Source organism: Brassica rapa, chromosome A05, assembly GCF_000309985.2.
Source record: "Brassica rapa cultivar Chiifu-401-42 chromosome A05, CAAS_Brap_v3.01, whole genome shotgun sequence".
In the NCBI taxonomy this organism is placed as follows: Eukaryota; Viridiplantae; Streptophyta; class Magnoliopsida; order Brassicales; family Brassicaceae; genus Brassica; species Brassica rapa.
Window position 1 is genome coordinate 10983456 of NC_024799.2, and position 5751 is coordinate 10989206.

General features: G+C 36.4%; 1 long non-coding RNA gene across 1 annotated transcript; it reads right to left on the reverse strand.

Moving 5' to 3' along the window:
- Positions 1-3567: 3567 nt before the first annotated feature.
- Positions 3568-5187, reverse strand: LOC117133906. Its single transcript, XR_004457964.1, has 2 exons — positions 4599-5187; positions 3568-4356 (listed from the first exon to the last, which is right to left on the reverse strand). It is a non-coding gene; the product is annotated as an uncharacterized LOC117133906 (long non-coding RNA).
- Positions 5188-5751: the final 564 nt, after the last annotated feature.

Genomic DNA, 5751 nt, shown 5'->3' on the forward strand with positions numbered 1-5751 from the left:
ACGATTCAAACCGCAAGGCCGTGGGAGGAATAGGGTACCGTACCAAAGGATGTGGTACCTACCAATTACAGACAGATTGAAATATGTGTATGGGAGACATCGGGCAACGAGTAACTACGGGCATGGGAGACATCGGGCAACGAGTATGGGAGACATCGGGCAACAAGTATGGGAGACATCGGGCAACGAGTAACTACGGAATATGTGTGAAAGGTGAAACAGATTTTTACGGTATATTGCAGGAGATTATTGAAGTGGAATTTCCGGGGTTATTGAAGCTAAAATGCGTCCTCTTCAAATGTGAATGGTTCGATCCTGTTGTGAACCGAGGGATTCGGTATAACAAATTTGGTGTTGTGGATGTCTATTTTGGGAGAAGATACAACAAATTTGAGCCTTTCATTTTAGCTTCACAAGCCGAGCAAGTTAGCTTCCTTCCTTATCCTCGGCTTCGAACTTCCGGGATAAACTGGGTAACTGCTATCAAAATTACACCTCGTGGACGCATTGTCGTTGGAGAAGAACCGCCCTTGCAAGAAGAAGACGCTATCACTGAAGTTGCGACAGATGAAGCACGTGAAGACGAGTTCGAGAGAAGCGACGATGATGATTGTAATGATAGTGATGAGAACGAAAACAATTTAGAGTGATGTAATAGTGATGAAAACGAAAACGATTTAGATTGATGTAATATATGTATCAAATGTTGGATTTCTCTATTGTAACATATGTTAAAAGAAAGAGTAAGAAGTAGTATCAAATAAGATATGATGTTAGATGATATGTGACTTTGGGGTTTAGGGATTTCATTCTCGGTGTTTAGGGTTTAGCGTCGTAAAATCAATGTAAAAATAACACGGAAGTCGTAATTTCGTCGTAAATGGAAAAACGCGGGCCTGGTAAATTCGTCGTAAATCAAAAAACGCAGGCCTGGTAAATTCGTTGTAAATCGAAAAACGCGGACCTGGTAAATTCGTCGTAAATCGAAAAACGCGGGCCTGGTAAATTCGTCGTAAATTTACGTCGCTTTTACGACAAATCCTCATCTATATAAGGAGACGCCGAGAGCGAGGCTGCCTCGCTCATTCCTCCCAATTTCTTTTGCTCTCTCTAAGGTAAACTCTCTCTTCTCTCTTTTTTTTTTTTTTTAAATTAGTTTAGGTGATTAGTTAGGTAACGGAATTAGTTTAGGTGATTAGTTAGGTAACGGAATATATTTTAATTATGTCGTAATTGATTAAATTTATATTAATTATTTTTAGATGGCTCCTAGAAGAAAATCAGCAGCACCTAGTTATAGAGATTTGTTTGGCGACGATGGTTCCGGTCCATCGTCTTCCGGTCCATCGTCTTCCGGTCCATCATCCTCCACCGCAGTTCCAGACTCTCAGCCTTCTCAGAGAGTTGCTTGGAGTCCTCTTCCACCGCAGATGCCTCCACCGCAGATGCCTCCACCTCCTCCTCCAGCGGCTGCACCTCAGCCTATCCCAGAAGGTGCAGTTCATCCGGATCTGCGTGTGCCTTCATATGCCCCATTCGCGAGATATACGGTGGAGGATTTGCTTGCCCAGCCTGGACGGGAGGGTTTGGATGTTCTAGACCCCGATAAACCCCCAGGAACTTATTGATAAGTTATAAATTGTTATTACATTAAAATTTAAATTATTTTTATTTCCTAACGGTTAAATTGTTTTCCTTTCAGGTTTGGGGCTAACAACCGTGTTGGCCGGAGCGTTTCGAAAACGATTAAGGGTTACTACGACGGGGCATATCCGAACTGGAGCAAGACTCCAAATCACGTTAAGATCACTTGGTTTAAAATGTTTGCGGTAAGATTTTTAAATTTAATTAAATTTTCACTTTTAAATATGTATATATTTTTTAAATATTATTATTAATTGTAATTTCTTCAAAATTTTTAATTGTGTTTCAGCAAAAGTGGCATTGGTCTTTGGGAATCACCGAGATGGTGAAGGCGAAATTCGTTGCAAAAGCAAAGGTCCGCCTCTGCAACACAGTCTCCGATTGGAAGGACAAGTGGGAGCTCGACGGGTATGAGGGAAAGCCCACTGAGCTCACGAAGAATGTGTGGGATGGCCTCATCGCCTATTGGAAGCACCCCTCTTCGATCAAAAAGGCCAATTCGTGCTCGGCTTCTCGAAGAACGAAGGATAAAGATGGTAATTTGCCCATGCTTCACAGAACCGGCCAAAAACCACATGCAGGCATCCGTCTAGAAGTTGTAAGTTTTGTTTTAAATATTTATTTTAAAATACTCAATTAATATAATTTTTAATATTTTTTTTTTGTAGTTGGAGAAGACGGGAGTCTTACCATCTCTGTCTGACCTATTCAAGATGACTCACACCACATCCGACAGAGTTTTTTTGGATCCGGCATCTGAGAAACTCGCTCAAGCAGTGGCTACTCGGATTGAAGAACGGGAGACTCAACTAACTCAGGAGTCTCCCGATGGATTACCCGTCACATTGTCCACCGAAGAAGCCGACAGAATCTTCGAAGAGGTACAACTTATAATTTTTGTTACATTATTTTTAATATTTTAACATAATTAACTATATTAATATATGTTTTAATTTTATAGCTGGCTCCTAGAAAGAAGGGACGAATAGTCGGTATAGGCTCTGTTAACAAAGTTGCAAGGGCAACTTCGTCATACACTTCGAGTCGGGATGAAGAGACTTCTCAGATGAAAGCTCGAATGGATAGCCAGCAGGTTCGTTTAGACTCTCTTGAGGATTTTCTAGACGTGATGGCCGTGGGAAACCCGGTTATGCAGAGAATGTTGAGTCAGAGACGAGCCGCTCTTGGGTTGCCAGTACGAGATCCCCAAGAGTCCGATCCAACCCGTCAACAGCCGAGCAACCCCACCGACTACTTCGATGATATGTAGTTTTTTTAATATTTTGGTTTGTATTATGAATTTAAATATTATGACTTTTAAATGCTTTTTTAAAATATGTTTTTTATTTTCATATTTCGTTTTAAAATTAAAATTATTTAAAATTGTGAATTTAAAATAAATTCAAATTTATATATTTGAGGTTAAAAACAATATTCAAAATATATTATAAAACGAAACGTCGATGTAGGCTCGACGTAAACATTTACGACTGATTACCGTCGAAAAGATTTACGAGGCTTTTACCTCGAAAATTTTACGTGTTCTTTACATCGAAACCATTACGTGGAGTTTACATCGAAAAATTTACGAGGGTGTTACATCGAAATGTTTACGTGTTTGTTACAACGAAAGTGTTTACGTCTGCTTTACATCGAACCCATTACGTGGAGTTTACCACGAAATATTACGTCTCGTTTACGACGAATCTATACCCTGCGCTTTACGAGGAATATATTTCGTCGTAAACTTAACAAGTCATTTACGACGAAACGTCGGTTACGACGGACGTTTTACGACGAAACGTGTTTCGAGGTTAATTCGTCGTAACACCCCGTTTACGACGAAGTTACAACGTATATTGCCCTCGTAAAAAATATGTTTTCTTGTAGTGATCCATTTAGGTACGTATTGTTCTTTTCATGTATTTTTTTTTTTTGAAATTAGACCCCGCTTGAATATTATAAATTTATGTGTGGGTTTTGAGTTGGATTCTTCTGAGTCTAGATGTGTTCGGTTCTAATGTATATGAACCTAAAAATATCTAAATAACAAATCTATCTGAAACAGATTCATATATTTTTACCAAAAATAATCATATTACCCGATTCGGTCCAGATCATTTAAATACCATTAGTTATATTACGACACATCCTACATATATAACACTAATTATTAAAAGCAAATATTAATGTATAAAAATATCAGAACTCAATATCCACGCGGGGGCACATGTCAATCTCTAATATTTATTATTGTGCCTGGCTATCTTACACCATCGTGCACCAGCTTTGAAATGAGTTACTCTCGTTAAGAGAAACACATTTGGTTCACGATCGAGACCTCGTATTAATTTGTATTGTATCATAATTCATTTCAGCTTTTGCAGAGAAATATGATGACAATGTATGAAAAGATGGCAAGAGTAACTGAAACAATTTGGCAGGACGACTATGTATGATAATAACATTGAACAAACTGCAGTTAAAAAAAAAAACCATCGAACAAACTGCAGTTCAAAAAAATACCATTGAACAAACTGTAAAATATACAAAAACATAAGACATAATGAAGATCAAGTGCTCGTGGGGGGAAATGCAAAGCTAGTTTGTAAGAATTTGAATCGAAATTATGGAAAAGCAGAGACAAAACTGTAAAGTTTGCAGAATCTGTACCTTTTCTATTGGACAGGATTTCTTTTTGCTACGTAGTGCCTACAAAAAAAGTTCGGAGATAACTGAATTCCTAATATCTCCTCATTTGCAAACACTATTTTTATTTTATTTTTTATATTTTTCTTTTGAAGAAATAAGCTTTGTAAACACTTGAAAAAGAAAAAAAAATTATAAAAAAAACTTTGAAACAACAGTATATTTAAGTGACATATTCTATCTGAATCACACTAAAAGAATCAAATAATATATAATTGAGCAGAAGTGATATAGTAGTCACAAACCTCTATTGATTTTTGCTGATGCACTGAAAATCTGGAAAAAATTTGATGAAGAATATGAAACATGGAGAAGAAGGAGGAGAAAAGCAAGAATAAAGAAGATGAAACTGTTAGATTTTGTGCCATGATTATGATTTTGGGAGTTACGTACGTACGTACGACGTGTGAAAGCGATCGTGGGGATTTGAGAAAAATTAGGAATCTAAAAACTAAAAATACGTTTTTTTTTTGTTAAAGAGAATTTGCACTCCATATACAAGAATAAATGCCATATTTGCACCGATGTAAATAGGAGTGGGTATTCGGGTACTCGTTCGGGTTCGAGTCGGGTATTTCGGATTTTCGGGTATTTTCGTATAGAGGTATAGAACCCATTCGGGTATTTCTGTACTTCGGGTCGGGTTCAGGTATTTTTAGTTCGGGTTCGTTTATTTCGGATCGGGTTCGGATATTTAGATTTTGAAAAATAAAATAAAAATTTCAATTCCTCAAATTTCTTATATTTAAAAATATAACTCACTTAACTAATTTTTTATTTTTAATAGATTGAATGGTTAATAGATTTGGACATAACATTTTGAAACTAAAAAATACATTATTTTGATTATTGTTTTTAAATTTTGGATGTAACTTTTTGTTAATTCTTGAAATAAGAAGTTTGACATGCATTTTTAATGAGTAGCAAATCATTTTCTCCGTAATTCTATATATATCATATGAACTTAAAGTACGTGTAGTATCAATATAAATATTTTATATAAAATGAGAGAAGTAAACTAGGAATATGTGGTTAATTATACATATGTTCGGTTATCTTCGGATATTCATTCGGGTTCGGATATTACCCGTTCGGGTTTGGATATTACCCGTTCGGGTTCGGATATCCAATCTCTCCTAATTCAATACCCGTACGGTTATTTTGCTACTTCGGTTTGGATTTTGGTTTAGATTTTTTGGATCGGGTACGAGTGCGGCCTCGGATATCGGGTAAAGTGTCCACCCCTAGATGGAAAGGTGAATTACTGAACTTTTTTTGGACAAAAATGTCTCTACTACTAAAATTGAAACCTATCAAAATTTATCAGAATAAATTTATTTATTTTTTAAAATATTACAACTTCCCATATTATAGATACAATATATGTACATAAATAAT